Raw genomic sequence first — 22537 nt, 5'->3', positions numbered from 1 at the left:
TTTAATAATTTACTACAAACATCCCAAGGATTGTCGGAAAATATTTCTTGTACAGCAGTGACAAAAAAGTGTTCTTTAAGTCCTCAGGAGATAACCCACTAGCCTAGTCTTTAGTAAGAGGCTCTGCTGCAGCAGTATGTACAAATAATTAAAATTCGATTGAAATTTTGGCTGAGGCACTGAGATAAAGAGTTTATGAGAATTAAAGATTAAAAGAAAGATTTTGAGGGGGTATTTGAGTGATGTAACTCTCCTAAACCACAGTGGGCAGGATGGAGATGTTAGCCCCTTCACACTCAGTGGAGAAGGGCTTTGAAAAAATCATTTGAGTTCTCAGCAATCTGCTGGTGGTGGCAGACCAGGCAGGGTCTGACCTGTGCTTGAGCAAGCCAGTGGGTGAGGGATCAAGTTTGATAAATCTGATGAAGTTGTCCTAGATGACTTGGGATTAGAATATATAATTGTTTTTCAAAATGATATGAAAAGTAATGATTTCATAATGAATAATGAATAATATCGCATTCATTATTTAGAAATTAAATACAGAAGCTACATTTTATTTACTTTCCAAATTAGTATTATTATTTTTTGCCTTTCTACTTCCACGTATCTTATCTTTGACTATTTCAATAAGGTAATAGTGAAAACTCTTTTTTTTTTTAAGATTTTATTTATTTATTTGTCAGAGAGAGAGAGCGAGCGAACGAGTGCAAGAGAGCACGCACAACCAGGCAGAGTGGTAGGCAAAGGTGGAGAGAGAAGCAGGCTCCCCACCGAACAGGGAGCACAATGTGGGACTTGATCCCAGGACCCTGAGATCATGACCTGGGCCGACGGCCGTGGCTTAACCGACTGAGCCACTCAGATGTTAGGGAAAACTCTTAATAAGGGAAAAACCTATGTGGTTTTGTAATTCACTTTCAAAAGGAATTTTCGATATGTGAAACGTAACACTCTTTGTTTTGTTTGAAAATGTAATATTTATGTTCCCGAGTAAGGGGAAATAAATATGTATGTATACACCAGTATGCTTTTAAATAATTCTAAATAGAATGCCATTTTGTATCATATACGTTTTCTTTTCCATAAAATTTACAAATTTAGTTTGAAGAAAAAATGTCGAGACTACATTATAAGTCATTGAACTGGACATTTAAAGTTGGCAAATTTTTCTGTATATAATTTATATACATATATATTTTTAATTTAATTTAATTTAATTTTTTCAGTGTTCCAAGATTCATTGTTTATGCACCTCACCCAGTGCTCCATGCAATACATGCTCTCCATAATACCCAACACCGGCTCACCCATCTCCCCACCCCTCTTCCTTCCAAAACCCTCAGTTTGTTTTTCAGAGTCCACAGTCTCTCATGCTCCATCTCCCCCTTCAATTTCCCCCAATTTACTTCTCTTCTCCTTCTGCTAATGTCCTCCATGTTATTCCTATGTTCCACAAGTAAGTGAAACCATATGATAATTGACTTTCATAATTTATATTTTAATAAAGCTGTTTTAAAAATGCATTCCCTGGAAAAAAATCTGCTAAAAGTTATTAGACTGAGTAGAATAATGTGAGTTCCTGAACCATAATTCAGAAGTGCCATGTAAATGTCTGTCCATGATATTCATATGCGAAAATCTTGATAACCAAGTTACAAAATATAAAATTTTCTCTTGCTTTGGGTCTACCCTGATCATTTATTTTTGTGTCTTTTATGTTTACTTTCTGACTGATTTGACATCAAATCCTAGTACATTACATTTAGAAACTAAGCAATCGTTTTTAAAAATATATGTTCTGTGCTTGCCAGATGGATTTGGAAACTCTCCCAGTAATGCTTTCATTGTCATAACCCACTTCACAATTCCATCATGAATGAGGTCATTAGGGAATGACATCATTTTCAATACCTCCCAGATCGCAAAACTTAAAAAAAAAAATACAATAACCCTTGTATTTATTTGTTTTTCTTAGAATTATCATATCCTAAGTTAAGCAGGACGTAATTCCTAAATCACACACAAATACACGTGTGTGTGCACACTCATGCACATGCATAAATGCACAATGTAACTTAAAATGTAACTAGAGAAATTTCTGAGGACATATTGGGTCGTGGGTGGTCATGAAGTGCTAGAGGTTCAGAAAGTAAGAAAGGATATTTAAAGGTAAACCAACAGGAAGAGGCCACCAAGATTGGGTGGATCCATTCAGAGGGGAAGTGAGAAAGCACTTAGGAGATTTTCTGCCTTTTTTCCTCCATCAGGAGACTATGTGGGAAGTTGCTGCTCTCTTTAGAAAGAGGAATCATGTAACAAGAGTCTCAAATCCCCATTTATTTATGCACTCACATAGCCATATAGTCACCAAATATTTGTGATATATATGATATGTAGTGCATAGAAGAACCACTGGGTATACAGTTGTGAAGAAGTGAGGTATGGACTCTGCTCTCATCGAGCTAAAATTCTGCTTGGAGAGACAATCAATCATTACCAATTACAGAGAGAATGTAAAATTTTCAAGTATGGTCAGGGTTATGAAAAAGAAGTACATGTTTCTATCAAAGCTTACATCTGAAGGTCATAAACTGACCCAGGAGTCATGACAATCTTCCCTTCATTTAGCTTTCTAAGATAATTAGGAATTAATTACACGAGGAAGTGTGGCATGTGGAGGAGAATGCTCTAGAAAGAAGAACCTCTTGTCCATTGTTCTTGTTTCATTTTGATGGGACAAGCTCTGAAGTTAGGAAGGGAAACGCAGTTCTCTCTCTCCACAATATTTCCTTTACCGGAAAAACAAATTTGGATAAAAAGATTTTTTCCTGTAAAATCGAACATATTTTAAAAGGGTGAAATCAATTACATATTAAAGTGAATTATTTCTGAAAGAAAATAACATCAGTATAATTAGATCCTTAGACCATGGCTCGGGAGTGAAGGCCGTGATGGAACTATGTTGCTTATCTACTCAGAATCAGCAGGTTGACACGGTGGTGGGGACCACTGACAGATTTGAGCCCGTACTTTGGTAACGTTAGATGATTTAATAGTGTTCAGTAAATAGCCACAGAATGTCTGTTATATCCCAGTCACTGGCTGGCCTCAGAAGCATTGGAATGTCTTAGGTTAGTGTCCATATCCCTGGAATGATGGTGATGGCCGTAGGACATGAATGAACAGCAATGACAAGATCTGACCTCTGAACTTCTATTTTCTGCTGGGTGGCCCTCTTCTTCCAGATGTATGCCAGAGATCATTGCAAATAAGAGTGTTGCAAATAAGCTGTGCTGAGCTGCCCTGATGGAGATAGGAGGAAGGGAGGTTTTCTGATGCAAAAAAAGAACATAAACAGGACCTAGGGATGATAGGAATTTAAAACAAGACTCAATAGCATTTTTAAAACTGTGGGCTATTTCTGAAGCTCCATAGATGATTTGCTTTTCTGGGAAAGTGGCATGAGTGTAGGGTCTTATTTTTACTATTTTAATTGCGGATGTCTACATCATAGAAAAAAATAATTTGAATCATTAGAAGAAATTGCTAACCTATACGTAGAGCAGATTGTATCACTGTTCATAATTACACATGGTACCCACTCCACATAAGCAGCTTATGCCTCCCAGCCTGTGACCTTGGGACTTGCCTGCTTCCTGTTGTGGGGAGTATATATGCTCCCTCCTTTGCCATTGATTTTGGATTTAACCATGTCATTTTTCCCTCGCCACAAGGATATGAACAGATAGGACTATGCTACATCTAGTTAGAAGCTTTAAAGGAAGTTCTAAGAATTGGCTCAACCTCTGGCTTTTCTTCTTAGCCTCTGAAATGTCACGCGGCACCACACACCACTAGCTTTCAACCTCAGAGTGGATCTTCGAGTAAGATCAATGGCGCTGAGCCAAGCCGAGCCAGTGTCGCTGCATCTGTCCAATAGCCGCCTCTATGAAACAGCAACAAGACCGAAATGCTTATTTTTGAAGGCCCATGAGATTTTTACAGCTGTTAGTCACCAAAGTTGAAAAGTACAGAATTTAATACTCAAAAGTGGAGTGTTACCGTAATACAAACTTAAAAAATATGTAGCCTTGATTTTAGGGGCCCAGACAGCTAGCAGTCAGCAAACTTACGGAGGCTGGCATATTGGTGGCAGATTTGAAGCAAACATTTGGTAAAGCTGTCACCTGTGATAACTTGGAAGGCAAACACTTAAGTAGAGATGTACCTAGAACTCTCTGCAAAGAGGATTCGAAATGTTACTAATGTGAATTGGTTGTTCAGAGCTGCATTTGGTAAGGTCACACGAAAAAGAGAATGAGCTCCAATGTAGGAGACTTTGACCTAAAGGATGACAAGGAGATGAAATTGCTGAGCAAGTCCAGAACTTGCGGTTAGAAATCCATACTTTTCCTCATCTTTAACCGGTTGAAAGGTAAGTACAGTGAGCCGCCAAGGCTAATTAACAGGCGGAGTAAGACTCACTTTAGGGACAAAGACCAAATTACTGGCTTGTGGGCAAAACCTGATTGGATTAAGGTGCTTGTGAGTAAATCCTTTCAGTTGGACAAAATGGCTCAGCAAGGAGAAAACAAAGAGAGTGATCTCATGAAGCCTGATAAGTTTAAATACCTGCCCTTAAGTTTAGAGAGAAAACAGATTTGTTAAAAAAAAAAAAAAAAAAAAAAATGGTGGGTGTGTCTATTAATACTCAGAGCAGAAGAGATCAAACACATGGATATATATAAAGATAAAATGTTGAGAGAGTTTTAATGCCAAGAGTGCTGCCAGCCTGAAATAGCAAATGTGTGGGTTTTTTTTTTTTAATAGCTTAAAATGACATGTGGACTCCCAGCTTTCTCTGGGCAGGAAGTAGGCCAGAAGAGCTGCTCAGCTCTAAGGAGGGTACATTTTTATTCACAGGTGGTCAGGAGGGTAAAGGAATAAGAAGGAAGAGGTTGGAATCAGTTGGCCTGGAGGAACTTCTCTGAGGAGCTGATTTGTGGTTATAGACTCCTAAAGACTGACCTAAAGTAGCTTCCCTTTCTCCAATGCTCTTGTATTTGCCCGGTGGGCTTTCAGAGCGGCTATGAACCAGTTTATGCGGTGTGTTCTGTACTTTGTCCTCCTTCAAATGGGAACGCTTGTGTGTTTATCTTGTCTCTCTTCCACCACTGTATGTTGAGTACATGTGGAGAAGATAGTTTGTCTATTTAGTTCACATACGTTCAAATCAAGCAGAGTTATTTCAGTTTCGTGTAGATAGAATCATGAACTTCAGGGCTGATGTTTCCATTGGCTGAAGCTCTTAGGATGTCTTCCTTATAGGTGTGAATGAATTTTGTGTGTGGAAGTGTGGGAAAGTGAGCATCTGTGACCAAGAAGGTGAACTGAGATAGATTAAGATTCACGATTTCTCATTTCTTCCTTCCAGGCAAGAGGATTATATATCATTGTCATTACTGTGTGACCAGCTTGCTCCTGAGTATAAATCCTACCCCCATTTTCTTTGGTCTTGGTCATGTGGCTTATTTTGTCCAATGGAATATGATGTTTTCCACATGGAAATCAAAGCTTTCAATGCACTTGTGTTGGTTAAGCTAGCTAGCTTCCCCTTGCTTTTCTCTTCTGCAAGTATTTATGAGATTGTCTCATGAAGTGCTGATTCTTTAGCTTGGCTGCAGGCATAAGGAGACATATGGAGCAGAGACTATCAGAACCAAGCAGTTAACCCTCAGTCACCGACATGTAATAGGAGCAAGAAATGAATGTTTATTTAGGAAGCCACTGAACTTTTGGAGTATTTCTTCTGCAGCAAAACTGGCTAGGCTAATACAGCCTTTAAAAATGAAGGGATTTTTCACTATTAACTTGATCTTGATTTAGAAATCTAAACGATTTTAAGAGAAGAGTATTGATGTAGGTTCTCATTGTGTGGACTTTTCACCAAGAAGCCAGAAATAAACCCTTGCTTTATATGGCCAATTAATCTAGAACAAAGGAGGCACAAATATAAAATGGGGAAACGACAGTTTTTTCAATAAATGGTGTTGGGAAAACAATAGCTAAATACAAGAGGATAAACCTGGGCCACTTTCTTACATGGCACATAAAAGTAAACTCAAAATAAACTGAAGATCTAAATGTGAGACCATAAAACTCCTAAAAGAAATCATAAGAAGTAATCCCTTGAATCTCAGCCCTAGAAACATATTTGTAGATATGTCTCCTGAGGCAAGGGAAAGACAGCAAAAATAAACTGTAGGATCTACACCAAAATGAAAAGCTTTTGCATAGCAAAGGAAACCATCAACAAAACAAAAAAGCAACCTACTGAACAGGAGAAGATATTTGAAGACATACAGATGACCCAGACACATGAAAAGATGCTTGACATCACTTATCATTAGGGAAATGGAAATCAAAACTATAATTAGATACCACCCTACACCTGTCAGAATGGCTCGAAATTAAAAGACAAGAAATAACAAATGCTGGTGAGGTTGTGGAGAAAAGGGAAACCCTCAAGCTCTGTTGGTGGAATGTAGATTAGTGTAACCATTGTGAAAGACAGTAGAGTTTCCTCAAAAAATTAAAAATTGAAATGCTGTATGACCCAATAATTCTAACACTTGGTATTAACACAAAGAAAAGGAAAACACCAATTTAAAAAGATACAGGGGCTCCTCAGTAGTTAAGTGTCTGCCTTTGGCACAGGTCATGATCCTAGGTCCTGGGATCGAGCCCTGCATCAGGTTCCCTGCTCAGCGGGAAGCTTCCTTCTCCCTCTCCCACTCCCCCTGCTTGTATTCCCTCGCTTGCTGTGTCTCTCTCTGTCAAATAAATAAATAAAATATTTTTAAAATTAAAAAAAGACATATACACTCTTATGTTATAGCAGCATTACCTAAATAGCCAAGACATGGAAGCCACCTGTGTCTATCAGTAGGCAAATGGTTAAGGGAAATGTGGTATATAATTATATGTATATATAAAAAATACACACATGCACACACACAATGGAATATTACTCAACCATAAAAAAGAATGAAATTTTGCCATTTGTGATAGCATGGATGGAGCTAGAGGGTATTATGCTACATAAAAAAAGTTAAGACGGATAAAGACAAATACCATATAGCTTCACTTATACATGGAATTTAAAAAATAAAAACAAACAAAAAAACCCTGACTCTTAAATATAGAAAACAAACTGGTGGTTGCCAGAAGGGAGCTAGGTGGGGGGTGGGTGAAATAGGGTCGGTGAAAGGGATTGAGAGGTACAAACTACCAGGTATAAAATAAATAAGTCATGGAGATGAAATGTACAACCTAGGAAATATAGTCAATAGTATTGCAATATAGTTGATTGGAGGCATTCTGTAACAGATGGCTACTATTTCTATCATGGTGAACACTGAGTAATATATAGACTCATTGAGCCCCTACATGTACACCTGAAACTAATACAGCATTGCATGTCAATTATAGTTCCATAATAAAAATAAATAAGAAAAAAAGTAAAGGATTTTCCAATATTCATTGGTTTAGCTCCACAAATTTGATCTTGATTTATAAATCTAAAGCATTTTAAGAGAAAAATATCAATTTAGACTTCCACTACTGTTTTATAAAAGCTTGCATATGCTCTTATATTTATGTTTTTTTGACTATAAAGTTTGATGATGACAGGCTGACCACAGATCATTGTTTCTAAGGGCAAAACACTGACTCTTGGTCAGAATGGCTGTCCTCAAGGCTTTGGTTGCTGTTCAGTGTCATATTATCTAAGGCTATTCAGCATCCCTAGGAGCCAGTCCTCACTGAGTTGTAGCGAGAGGTTCAAGAACTCCATTTGAAAGACTGTCCCTGGTAAAATTCTCTGCATATTGCTGCTTACTTATCTCTTTTGCTTCCTTCAAAATCTCTGGGCTATCTACCCAGGAGATATAACAGAATAGAAAGGGGTGAAGAAATGAGTGTGAGATATAACAATAGAGTGGACAGTCAATGAGCAACAAATAATATAGTTATTTGGAGTCAGCAAAGAAAAGAAATCACCTAATCACCTGTAAATTTTAATCTTTTGCCTTGTGTTTCCAAAGGCCAAGGGCCGTTTATGTTCATTTCCTTTCACATTTCTAAAGTGTATTCTGGGATCAAATTGTGACTTTTACAAAGCCTGTCAATCTCGAAAATTCTTGAATTCAGTGTAACTCTTCATTTGTGTTACAAAATCCAGCATAATATTTACTAAAACAGGTACAGAATTCATAATGTGGCTCTTTTCCAAAAAGAAAAGAAAACCTTGTTTTGTTCAGGAAAATAACACCCATTCTATTGTAGTATCATTACTCTAGTAGAGTTCTGTGGTGACCAGACAGCAAGCTGACAGGGTCCTTGCGGTCCTAGAGCCCGGTCAGAAACCAGCCCTGCCCAGCACAGTTCAGCCCCAAAGCTGAAGAAGATTCTAAGACTAAGAAAGTTATCACTTATCTTTTGTCATTCTGAGAGAAGTTTCTGGAGTTTGACATACTATTTTCCAGGAATTTGGGGGTCTTTCTGGAAATCTGGCTTTATAGAATTACAGATGTGGAAAATTAGTGTGCCCATAATTTGATTATGAAATCAATAGGGCATGACTTCAAAAAATGATTTTTAGGAAACTTCCATAACTTTGATTTATCTGGTGTGAAAGCTAAATATCTTTTTTTGTCATTCTGAGACAAGTTTGAATTAGAATAGAAGATGTTCATGTTGAAACAGACAATTTGGTATCTCTGGCTCTAAAGGTAACCATTTTTTACTGGAATATAAGAAAAATTTTCTCTTAACTTTGTATTTAAAATATTATATACAGATCATAGAGTCAAGTATTTTATTCCCTTTTTACAGATGGAGAGATACACTGAGTGACAAAAAGTTAAGATCATTATATTTTTATAACATAGTGAAGTAGAATCCAGTACCAAAAATTAAATATTTTTATGATCATCTTATTTTTCTGATTATATCTATCTATCTATCTATCTATCTATCTATCTATATATATATATATATATTTGGTCTAAATCTCTTACCATTCATTCATCTTGCTGCCTTCCCAATTCAGTAATCCTAGAATTACAATGTATCTCCAGACTGGTGCTTGCTTCCCAAAGGGAGGGCTACACTACAACAACTCTGTTCAAATATGTAGAGAATTTTTATAAAGAGAAAAATGATTAGGTTTCTTTCTCCATTTTTCACTGAAAACAACCCAAGAAGAAAGTTAAATTTAAAAAAATGATTTAGGCCAGAAATCACATGCACACAAGGACACATACACACAAACACACAGCCCCCTTGGTACCAGCTAAAGTTTTGAGAAGATAATAATAATAAAAAAAATTCCTGGAAATTTAAAAAATTGGTAGATAATTATGGGAGCAGTCATTACCTAAAATCAAATTAATAATGTCATTGGAAAGTATAAAGACATTGGATACTTTATGCAGTTTTAGTTTATGCTTTCAGCACAATACATGAAAACATTTGAAGTCCACTTGGCATTGTTATACATGGATAGGTTTTGTAAGATCATCTCTTTATTGAACTATAAAATGTTATGGGTCACCAAGATGATATGATAGAAAAGAAAGCTTTACCTCTGCATAATTATAAAATATATCTCAGATGTTCCTATAATGCCTAATATACCTAAATGTTATTTCTGATGACTGAGAGCTTTCTTTACCAAGATGAGGGTGTAGAGAATGTGGCTAAGGACACAGACCCCAAGTCAAATAGCCTTGGTTCATACCTCAGTTTTATCAGATGTGTGACCTTGGGTAGGTCATTTAATTTTTCCCACTTCAGTTTTCCCCTGTGTACCTTGGGAATGGGAAAGGATAATACCTTCTAAGAATAACATGTGTTACAAGTAAGAGAAGGCAAACCATTTCAAACTACTTGGCATCGAGTAAAGAACTCAATATTTGACTGTTTTCACTATTGTCATTACCTGATTTTCTAACCTTGGGCAAGACACTTAATTTTTGTGAGCAGTAGTTTCTCCTGCGTAAGAGGCAGATAAACCCCTACTTTGTAAGGTTGCCAGTAGGAGCATAATATACTTCCAGCACATAATTCAGGATTAATAACATTTTTCTCTTATTTATTCTCATATTAGTGAAAACTACTTATTTTCATCTGAAAAATGAAAGTAATTGTCTTTCAGCAGCAGTTTCTCTAAATTTGAAGAGTTTGCCAAAGGGTGAGTAATATATGCATGACTCTGCCCAATTCTTCCACCCAGTTAGGTACCAGCACCATCATTCTGTAGGATGTGTGGGCTTTCATGAACCACTTCTTTTTGGGCAATATCAGGGAGGTTATGCTCCCAGGGGCTGGTTCAAATGGGGCCCAGCAAAGTTTTACAGCACAGGCTGACTCTCTTCTGTGGGACAATCCACAGATGGCTTCTATGGCTGATCCCTCCTGTGGGTGAAGAGCTGTGCATGCCAGGAGTAGTCTAGGGCATTGGTTTGGTTCCCACATAGTCTCTTGGCTGGCCATCTCAGATACTCTACTGGCACTTTCCAAGACATCTCCCTCTCTCTCTGAAGATCTCATCCTCCCTCCCCTGGCCTCCAAAAGGTTCTTTTCAGGCTATTTTCTCTCTGGTGTTTCCTTTGGCATACAATCCATACTCTGCTCACCTCAGGGACTTTCCTTTTAAAATGTAAAAGCCTAGTTTGGAAATCTCTTTTTTTCTTAAAAGATTGAATGTTTTGGAGGCAGTTGGGGTGCTGCTGCTTCCTAGGCAGATGACCAAGATGTGCAGGGAGGAAAGAAAACCCCAAACATGAAGGTGAATATTCTAAGAATTTCTTTCACCACTCATGAGGCATCAGGTGGTGTTTCCGGTCCTCTAAGTTTTCAGGGCCCTGGGCCCTGCATTTATTTACTTGATCACAATCACTGATATTCAGAAATCCCCTTGCTCTGCATTTTAGAAAGCTTTGTATGTTACATTATTAAAGCAAAGTACCCCAGATTGGGTAGTTTAAACAACTCAAATTTATTTTCTCACAATTTGGTAGGCCAGAGGCTGAAATCAAGATTCTGGTAGGATTAATTTCTTCTGAGGTCTCCTCCTCTGGTCTAGATGGCATCTTCTGCCGGAACCCTTAAGTGGTCTTCTATCTGTATGTGTCTACCCACTAAACTGCTCTTCTGATAAGGACTCACATTGGATTAGGGCCCACCCAAATGACCTCATTTTACCTTAATTACCTTTTTAAGTCTCCTATCTCCAAATCCTGTCACATTTTGAGATCCTAGGAGTTAGATTTCTGACATATGAATGGGAGTGGGAAGGCGTTGTTCAGTCCATAGCACCAAGCAACTATCACCTAGGCTCAAGCTATTGCAATTGTAACACCTTGGTTCACGAACTTTAAAAAGCTGCCCATGTCATTTGGCCCATGACTCATAATAACTATAAATTGTGTGCCTATGATGTGCCAGACACTATTTCTTCTGTCAATCTTTATATATATCATCTCTTCCAATAGCCCCATCAGTTCAATATTAGAACTATACTAACAACAGAAGCTGAAATTCAAAATGGTCTGTCTGATTCTAATGCTGAGGTGAGTACCACTGTGCTATATTGAGGTTACCAGCATATTGGACTCTCAGTCAGCATGGTGTAGGTTTTACTTTGGGAGCATGTTTACAAAATGTTGGGAACACTAGTGTAGGGCCAGTGGTTACATGGGCTTGTTATTCCTGAAGGTCCTGCTATTTTAGAGTTAGTACCAAATTGTATTTATGTAGTATTTTCCTTATTTAAGAAGATAGGAACCTATTCTACATTTTAAGAAGATATTTGAGAAGATAAAAAATATTACGTTATGGGGGCACCTGGGTGACTCAGTTGGTTAAGCAACTGCCTTCGGCTCAGGTCATGGTCCCAAAGTCCTGGGATCAAGTCCCATATTGGGCTCCCAGCTCCATGGGGAGTCTGCTTCACCCTCTGACCTCCCCTCTCATACTCTCTCTCACTTTGTCTCTCTCTCTCTCAAAAAAAAAAAAAATTGTGTTATGGTACATAAAATGCATTAATATTAATATTAGTTAATATTAATATTTTAGAAATCTAGAAAATTACCTCAGCTGGCCTTCTCCCTTGACTTGTCCTAGGAGGTTGATTTGTATAGATTATATCCACAGACCTGGCCTCAGAAGGGACATTTGAGGCCAGAGTGTCCCCTCCCCTGCCTTCTTCCTGGTCACTCTGGATTGACTACCTCTTTTGACCCAATCATTTTATCATGGGGGGACCTCCCTACACAATTTGCTCCTTCTGAGTTCCAGTAAGATTCCTTCCTTTTGTCCTTTCTGATCTACTCATCACTGTTTCTAACCCGAGATATTGTCCTCCGTCCTATGGCTTCCCTATGGCCAGCTTCCACTTTTGTAAAAAGGTTTTTCACTTAAATCTCCTTTAATTACCCTAATTGTGTATCATCAGCTTCCTGTATATTGTTAATCTTTTTCTTGAACAATTGGTTATTTGAAATATGTCTATATAATTCGATAAAACAGTTTGTAATCATCTTGGCATAACTTTTAAAAGCTGGATTCATATTATTTTATTGTAAAATGACTAAAGGAAAACTTTAAAAGAAAAATATTGCTAGACAGTTGGAAGTCAACCCTGACAGGAGAGCTTGATGGTTAGGTACAGAAACTCTAGAAAGAAGTTGCCTGGGTTTTAATTTTAATGCTTTCTCTATTAACTGTGTGATATTGAGCAAGTCATTTAACCTCTCAGGTTCTCAGTTTCTTTATCAGTAAAAGAGATATAATAATAATAGGCAGCCTAAGGATTGTTATGAAGATTTTAAAAGTTAGTATATATAAAATATTGCAAATAAGGCTAAGCCTATGTTAAGTGCTAAGTGTTTGCCTAACTAATATGATGATTTAATTGAGTGCCTGTTGTGGTCTAGGCAGCTTGCTAAACACCTTTTCATACTTTATCCCATTTAGTCCTCAGAACCCTTGTGAAGGAGATATTATAACTCATTTCATAAGAAATAAAAGCCAGAGTAATTAAGTAATTTGCTCCAGTTCACCTGGTAAGCAAAGAAGTTGAGATTTGAAGGCAGATTGGAATATCATCATTGAAATAAATCACACACAGCGCACACTGTGTGTATACACACACACAGACATATCTTTACATACTACATATAGTACTGAGTACACAGTATTTACATTTATAGGATGCTTGTGTCTGGCACATTGTGGACACTCAATATATGATTGTTGCTTCATCTCACTCCAGATTTCAAGTTTGCTGCTTTTCTCACTTTACCACACTGCCTTCCATCTTACAGGTAAAGGAGTAAAATGAACTTTCCAGAAGTTCTGTGAGAATTAACCAGACAGGAGAAGAATGTAATTTATCCCTATTGCTGAACCTCCCCTTCCTCTTCCAAGATAATAAAAACATTCAATTAACAACATACTTGAAAAGATACCAAATTTGCATTTTCCCAAATGGACTAAGTTGTTAACTTGGAGAGCCACGGAAGCCTGCTGCAGTGGATACATCCCAGATAAAAAGATCAAAGGTTATCATGAGACTCACCAGATGTCACCATAAAGAGCTCTGTCTGTTTTCAAAGTCCCTGATGGATGATGTGAGAGCTTCCATTGGAATGCTTTTGAATGTTCTACACGGTGTCATAAATATTAGAAATTTTGTCAATGGGTCAAATGGCTTTGGGGCAATAAAGCTTTGTTGAATCACCATTCACTGAACACATTATCTCATTTTATACAAACACAATTAAGAATTCATTAAGAAGGGACCTTTTCTAGAAATCATTATACAATTTATCTATACCCCTGCTATGGCGGTCTTCCACACTAAATTTGAAAAGAGCTTTTGAGCTAAAGATCGCTCTTTATTCTAAAGTATTACTCTCTTGTATAAATTCCCAAAGGGTTTAACGGACTTGCCAATGTCCTATAGCCAGTAAGTGGCAGAGAACGGGTCTAAACAGAAATCCTATTTCCCAAGCCCATGTACTTTCTCATGTACTATACTAACTCCAACTTTATATATGTATGTATATGAATATATGCTATAAGAATTACTAACTCACAAATCTGGAGTGTTTATTAGATACTAGTTCTCTTTTTAAAGATTTTGTCTATTTGTCAGAGAGTGGGGGGAGAGAGAGAGAAAGAGCGAGAACAAGCAGGGGGAGTGGCAGGCAGAGGGAGAATAGACTCCCTGCTGAGCAGGGAGCCCAATGTGGGACTTGATCTCAGGACCCTGGGATCATGACCTAAGCCAAAGGCAGATGGTTAACAGACTGAGCCACCCAGGCATCCCTAGATAATAAGTTTTAAGTTTCATTATTTATTAGCCACTTCTACCCTTTCTCTTAGAATAGATCATAGATAGATTCTATCTATCTATCTATCTATCTATCTACCTACCTACCTATCTATTAAGATTTGCCTACCTATCTAAAGGCTCATAAATGATTTGGCAAGGTGACTTCTTGTGTCTCCCAACTTCATTTCTTCCTACTTCATGATATTCAAAGGTCTTTTCTTATTAATAAATAGGAAGTAAAAAGAAAAGTTTTGTTTTCTAGCTTCTGAATTATCTCATTGAAAGATGTCTTCTGAATCTACATTTTATTTTATTTTATTTATTTTATTTTCAATGTCTTGACTAAATGTGTCCTAAATGTGTCTATTTTAACTTCAGGGATAGCAATTATTATAGTAGTGAAACTCTCTTACTCTCTGACTTCTGACTTTGTTTTAATTGAACTTATTTTTAAACATAAGCAAGATGTGTAATATCTTTTCATTCCATACAATTATTATGGACCCTATTCTTAATCTTTAATGGAATCACTATGTTATACAACTATTTGCTAATTCCCCCCCCCCCCTGGAAATAGGGACTGATTCAGCTATGTTTCCAAAAGAGATCAATTATTGATTCAGCTTCTGGATACCATAGGGTACTTGAATGGTGGATGAGAAAACTCCTATTCTCTTCCAAATTCTCCCCAAAACAGGATCTCTGTCTGACCTCCAGACTGGAGCCTTCCTGGTCACCTTGATTAAAGCCCAACTCTAAGTGCTGACAGAATTATATAACAGTTGCTAATGCTGTGTGAACTTATGGACTAACAAGTCATTTGTCATACTGGAGATAAGCGGGAGCCTCAGTACCAAGGGGAAAGGCAGGAGCCCTTGGTCTTGTGAACCATGACCCAGACACTGGCTGGATTTCTTACAGTCATGAATATTGAATAGTTTCTGTAGAGATCTGAGCCTTCTGCTCCATTCCAGGTGGGCAGCCTTGTCCTTTGAGGGAGGAAAGCATTTGATAATGTCTCAGTGATAACCTTAGCATTTTGTAGTGGGAAAAATGCCAAGAGTCTTTAGATTTATTATGCACTATTGTTTCACAATGTTATATATTCTTTTTCTTTTAGGATAATTTCTCTCTTTCTCAGAGACCTTGTTTTACTTTGAGATATTTGTTCATATTTGAAAGATGATTTTTCTGAGGAATGATTTTGTTAAAAAGGCAAACCATTTGATCGTACCTCTAAAGAATGTAGCAGAAAATGGGATGTTTCTTTTGGGGAGAAGGACATTATATAAACTCCTTCCTTATACAAACTCCTTCATTATATGAACTCATCCACATTAGATAGAAGATTTTATATCATTGTTTTTCAAATACTAAATTGCTATTACTGGCAAATGTCTATGTCAAGTGTATAAACAATTAACCAAATATTAGAGCCACAGTAATTGAAATTACCTGAATCAAAAAGCACTAATACTGGCAGCATATTAGAATTTTGATGCAATAGCATTTACAGTAACAGTCACTGATAAGACCTTCAATCACTAGGCGCTTGTGCTCTTCATCCCAGCAGCTAGGCATAGTGTTGAAGTGGGTTGACTCAAGAACTGTGTCATTCAGATTTGAATCTTTGCCATCTGAGAGCTGTGTGTCTTGGCTAAGTTATTTATCCTTCCCATGACTCACTTTCCTGTATTTAAATAAAGGGTAGTAATAGTACCAATTTCAGAAGAAATGTTATAAAGATTAAATCAGCTATCATAAAGTACTTAGCACTAAATCTTACACAAATAAATGTTGTGCAGATGTCTTAGGTTCATATCATAGTATTAATCTATTTACAATGTTTATAGGTCTCCTGTGTTCAAAGGTACTATGTTATAGGGATGGTCCATGCCTACAAGGGATATTTCATCAGAAAAAAATGATGTTGGGGCACCTGGGTGTCTCAGTCGTTAAGCGTCTGCCTTCAGCTCAGGTCATGATCCCAGGGTCCTGGGATCAGGCCCCACATCGAGCCCCACATCAGGCTCTCCGCTCAGCAGGAAGCCTGCTTCTCCCTCTCCTGCTCCCCCTGCTTGTGTTCCCTCTCTCGCTGTCTCTCTCTGTCAAATAAAATCTTAAAAAAGAAAGAAAGAAAGAAAAAAAGAAATGATGTCATTCAGTATGGGAAAAGTGGAAGCTAGATACCTGCTCTCAGAGATAGTGATGTAAAATTTTAAACTTTAATTTTTTTTTTTTAAGATTTTATTTATTTATTTGACAGAGAGAGATCACAAGTAGGCAGAGAGGTAAGGAGAGAGAGAGGAGGAAGCAGGCTCCCTGCTGAACAGAGAGCCTGATGCAGGACTTGATCCCAGGACCCTGAGATCATGACCTGAGCCGAAGGCAGTGGCTTAACCCACTGAGCCACCCAGGCAACCCTAAACTTTAATTTTAACTAGACACTTTAAAGTGGTTACTTTTTGTTGTTAACTCTCTAAGACTCCCCACTATATATATGCACATATTTAATAATTCCCAGGGCATACCAGACGATTTGATGCAATGGTAGAAACCGAGTAATATTTATATTTAAAAATAAATTAAAATGTACTCATATATATATATCAAGCTACTTCATTTTGTCTTATAATTAGAGTAAACACAGCCTGTGGAGTATGACCCTTGAGTGTCATGCATCTCCACTTGCTGAATTACTCATGTAAAATTCTCACTACAGCTCATGTTATAGAGGATTTGTTAAAAGCTAAAACCCAAATGTTACATTTACACTATCGGCAAGGGGAACAAAATGTAGACAATTTATTCATAAGTCACATTTAAATAATCTGTGTTTATAAAATGATATCTTAAGAATTATAATTCTATCAAGCTTCAATCTAAACAACTACATGTTCACTTAACTAACAGCAATAAAATGAAAAGAGAAAAATTTCAAGACTATTTTAAGACTCAAAATAAATCTATTTATTTATTTGAAGATTTTATTTATTTATTTGAGAAAAAAGGAGATGGCATGAGCAGGCTGAGGAAGAAGCAGACGCCTCACTGGGCAGGGAGCCCAGCTTGGGACTTGATCCCAGGAGTCTGGGATCATGACCTGAGCTGAAGGCAGATATTTAAATGACTGAGCCACCCAGGTGCCCCAACAAACTAGGTTTTTTTTTGTTTTTTTTTAAGATTCTATTTCTTTGACAGAGAGAGACATAGGTAGAGAGGGAACATAAGCAGGGTGAGTGGGAGAGGGAGAAGCAGGGCTCCAGCTGAGCAGGGAGCCTGATATGGGGCTCGATCCCAGGATCCTGGGATTATGACCTGAGTTAAAGGCAGAGGCTTAACGACTGAGCCACCAAGTGTCCCAACAAACTAAATTTAAAATGGAAGAAAAATTACTCTCAAGAAAGACACTTAAATGTTCTACATTTGTGAAGTACTACCTGAATCATAACTTCCATCAAATTTCCATTTGAGTAATAGTGTAGCTACCTAACAGCAAGGAAGCTAAGAGAGAAAGTACGAATTTTCTTTAGAAAAGTTTCTTTAGAAAGGAATCTGGCTGAGGTTCAGGACCTTCTGAAGTAGGCTCAGTAGAGGGCTGGATTTTCGGGGTGTGGAACGGGGGAAATATTTCAGAACTTGGTGTAGAGTCATTTTTTTTTTTTTTATGCTAATGGTTGATGTGTGAGGCCAAGGGCATCTCTCAGCAATGAGTATGCTTCCAGGTGTCCATGCTTACCTTGCATTAACTGCCCCCTGGAACCCTCCTTTGACAACTGACTGGAAGATGAAGTAGAGGAAGAAAGGATGAACTTGAATCAGGTGTACATAAATGGCTGAAATCACCTTTGGTGTCACTTCTCCTAGATGCGGTTTTTGAAGGTGCATCCCTCTATGGTGTTAACAAGAGAAGGCATAGCACATTTTTATGTCTGCTAGTCCAGAGAGAGTCTGCTAAGTTCAGAGGGATAAACTGTAGATGTTTCTTGTAGAGAAATTATTGGAAAAATATAATGACTTGATGGAGGGAACATTCCATGATTTTGATCTCATGGAGCTGACATTTGGTCCACAGAGGATAGATATATTTAGGTATTTCATCCCGCAACCATCACAACTTAATGCTTCCTCTTTCTTGGTGATCTGAAAATCCATATGACTTGGTGGTCCCCTCAGACCTTGACATAGGTGTCACTTTAAACACTGGGCAGAAGAAGCCCCTTTACATCTAAAAGATTAAATTTAAGCTCTGCTTTATTGAATTTTTCCCCCTGTCATATGCATGTTCTTTTCATAATTCATTTAGTTTTCTCTTGGCCAATACAATTTTGACCAATTATGATGAGCTTTATTCCTCATGGGAAATCATTTGGCTTTAATAAGAACAAATGCTTCTTTTTGCATTTTCTGTAAGAACTTTTGCTTGTTTTCTGAAGGTGTGCAGCTGCTCACAATTATGGTTGATTGTTTCATCTGTTTTGGACAGTTTCTCCTCTGTCATTAAGTGGTAAATTCCCTCTTAAATGAACATTCCAGTGTATTTTATTTCATTTTTGCAATGAAGGTCAGAAATGACCAAATTTTTGGTGAGGATTCTGAATATCACTTTCAAACTCTGTTTTCAGTCTTCAGTGAAATCAGTTTTAAAATTTTTAAATTCTTAGCTTGGACAATCTTATTTTGATATGTTAATTCCTTATGTATAATAGAAACATGTTTGAGGAGGTGAAAACTGTAGAAGAAAATAATTTCAGTAAATACTGATTTTTCAAAGAAAAGCTTTGAACTTTTAGAGATTTAAAAAATCAGCTTATTTTTTATTATGAAGACCTTTCAAATAAGTATAGTTGAAGATGCTTTCTCAAATTCAAACAAGGCTTAGATAATTTTCCCAATGTCTGCTGGTATAAACATTGTCCATAGTTATCAAAATACTTTTAACATCACAGTGAGAGTTAAATATGTGATTTTATCATTCTGTCTTTGGCTCCTGCAGGAGATGAGTGAATTTCCTTTTCAGTATTTGTAATAGGAAATATATCCACCATCACACTGTGGTCACAGAATCACCAACTTAAGTCCATAGTTTCTCCTTCCTATTTTGCAAAGTAGTTGTTAGGGCATCAATCTCAATGACATAAGTTTATATGACTTCATGAAACAGTTCTGTGTGTGAATGTGTATATTGGGGAAAAGGCTTTAATATCTTTTTATTGGTCTTATTGCCGGTTGATCTGCTTATTCAGTCAAATAGTGGCAATACTATTTTACCTATTGCTACGTCTGCTTTGAGAACCCAAATAGTATTGCTTATGAGAGCTTGGAATTGCCATAAGATTAACCTCTTGTTTCTCTTCAAATATGATGAAAGATGGCAACAATAAAATGCTCTTGTAAAATGATCCTTTTTTCTACTGTATTTCATTACAGCTAAGAAAAATTATAAAGGCATTTTTCAAAAGCCTATAACATATTTCACCTAAATACATCCCTCTATTCAAAGATATGTATATATAACATATGTATTTACGTAAAAGCAGCATTTTTGTTTATGTCTGTGTATACAATATCCTTACCTCTTTTCATTATAGGATAGAATGCAAATCTAGGAAATCCTCTCAAAGGAGATTATCTTTTAACGTATTTGAATCCATTTTAAGAAAATAAACCACAAAACTTGATTAAATTACCAACTTTATTTGATTTTGTTTATTTTTAATGAATTCTTTTGTGATTTTTGTCTGGAGAAAATTCAGGCTGCACACTGTACCTTTTGGAACCTACCCATCAGCAAATTGCAAACTTCTGTAACTTCTACCATTTTGAAATTATCTTCCTTTGTTAAACTTTTTTACAAAATCACCCCACAAAAATCAAGAAAATATCATCTCAAATGGACTCCGTATAACTTCTGTACTTATATTTGTTAGTGCAAATAGATCTGGGAACAAACAGATTCCCAGTGTAAACTTCTGTGTTCTTATTAAAAACTTGTGTTTCTGTTAGTTTGAGGTCTCGTCTGTTTACTCACCACTATTTTCCCAGACTCTGGAATAAAATATGTGAGTAGAAGAAGAGTAAATACTAGATCTTCACAAAATCATAGGAAAGGGTGGGCTTTTCAGTTGTCATTGCCATTGTCAGCATCAACATAAGTGTCTATTGTTGAGCGATATTTTATACTTACCATATGCCTTTGTGTACAAGATGGTCCTTATAAAAAACATATGGGAGATGAAAAAAAAGAAGACACTCAGAATGTAACTATTTTACTGATGAGGAGCTTAACAGATGGCATAATTAGGCCAGAACTTCTGAGCTGTGATTCACCACACTTTTCATTATAACTGCCTCTCAATAGATATCTGCTCTAGCCAGTAAGCAAATGAAGCATAACATCTACTGTATTTCCAGGGACAGATGTTGTTGACCTTCTGCTTATGGTACAGTCCAATATTTAATCACCTCATTGATCAACAGGTTACTTTATAATTTAATCAAGGTATTTGACTGAAATTTACATCCATTTCTCCATCAGAAGACTCGCATTAATGGCAGAAAGTGAATTATATTTTCCACGTAATAACCTTCCATATAATTAAAACATTTAAAAAATAATTCCCTAGACTTTTTATCTCTCTTCGAAGCTTCTTTAATATTTTTTGTAGGACATTCATTACTTTCTTGCAGTAATTTTTTGGTTCATTCAACTAGTTATCTTTTGTTTCTCAGTTCTACCCTATCTTCGGTTTTTGCACCTCCAATTCAACTTACACATTTCTCTCAAACTCTATAGCACCGTTTCATACTCAAAATATTTTTTAAAGAAGATTTATTAATTATTTTTAGAGAGAGATTGTGCTCGAGCATGAAGACTGTGTGGAGGGAGGGTCAGAGGGAGAGGGTGAGAGAGAATCTCAAGCAGACTCCTGGCTAAGCGCAGAGCCCCGTCTCAGGGGAGACGGGGACCATGGGATCATTGTCTGGGGACCATGAGATCATGACATGAGCGCAAGTCAAGAGTCAGAGGCTTAACTGACTGAGCCTTTTATTCTCAAAATCTAATTTTATTTTTTAAAGATTTTATTTATTTATTTGATAAAGAGAGACACAGTGAGAGAGGAAACACAAACAAGGGAAGTAGGCTTCCTGCTGAGCAGGGAGCCTGATGTGGGGCTCCATCCCAGGACCCTGGGGTCATGACCTGAGCTGAAGGCAGACCCTTAACTGACTGAGCCACCTAGGCATCCCTCATTTTCAAAATCTTAATTGACTTTCTATAGCATGCAGAAATACATCTTAGCCTAATGTTCGAAACCTTAGATGATCTAATTCAATCTGCCCTTGCAATGTTATTTTTCTCTACTCTTGCTGGTAACTTCTGCATAGTTGAACTTCAGCCTGAACTAGGATGGACTTATGGAGTTGTGGTTTTTATCATGATAATCAATGTCTCAAATGATATGGTGAATTTGCGTTGATTTCAGAGACTCCCTGATAGAGTCTCAGATACTCCCCGAGTGGTCTTTGGAGCATGCTCCAAGAAACATTAATATAGTAAGAGTATAAGCTCTTCACCACTGTCTATGGTGCAGACAAATTTTCTTCATTTCTAGCTTTATGATCCCGGGTGAGTTATTAAACGTATGCCTCAGTGTGCTCTTCTCTAAAATGGAATTAATAATAGTATTTATTTCTTAGAGGTGTTTTCAGGACTAAATAAATTAATGCTGGTTTGCAATTACAATAGTGCTTACCACAGGAAATAGTTAACCTTTGTGATGAGGAAAATGCTCTTTTCTCTACCTTCCTCTGTTCCTGGTTTTTAATGTCTCTTCTTATCCAAATTAATATTTATTTGTTTTAAAGAGAGAAAAGTATGGAATATCTTTTAGTTTGACCAAGTCTTTAGGCAATGTTACTCTTTCTATGTTCATTTAAGTATAGCTCAAGTATCCATAGGTATTTCAATGTGTACCTGAGAAAAATAAGAGCAAGTTCTAAATTTTTTCTTAGCCTATAAAATTTAATTCATTCCATTTTTACGCATCAGTCCTCTCTTTCCTTTAGCAACTTGTCAGTTTAACTTAATATTTCCCTTCTCAGCAGGCTAAGAAAACAAAACAAGTC

Source organism: Mustela nivalis (assembly GCF_964662115.1).
Source record: "Mustela nivalis genome assembly, chromosome: 4".
NCBI lineage: Eukaryota > Metazoa > Chordata > Mammalia > Carnivora > Mustelidae > Mustela > Mustela nivalis.
This window is presented reverse-complemented; position numbering follows the sequence as displayed.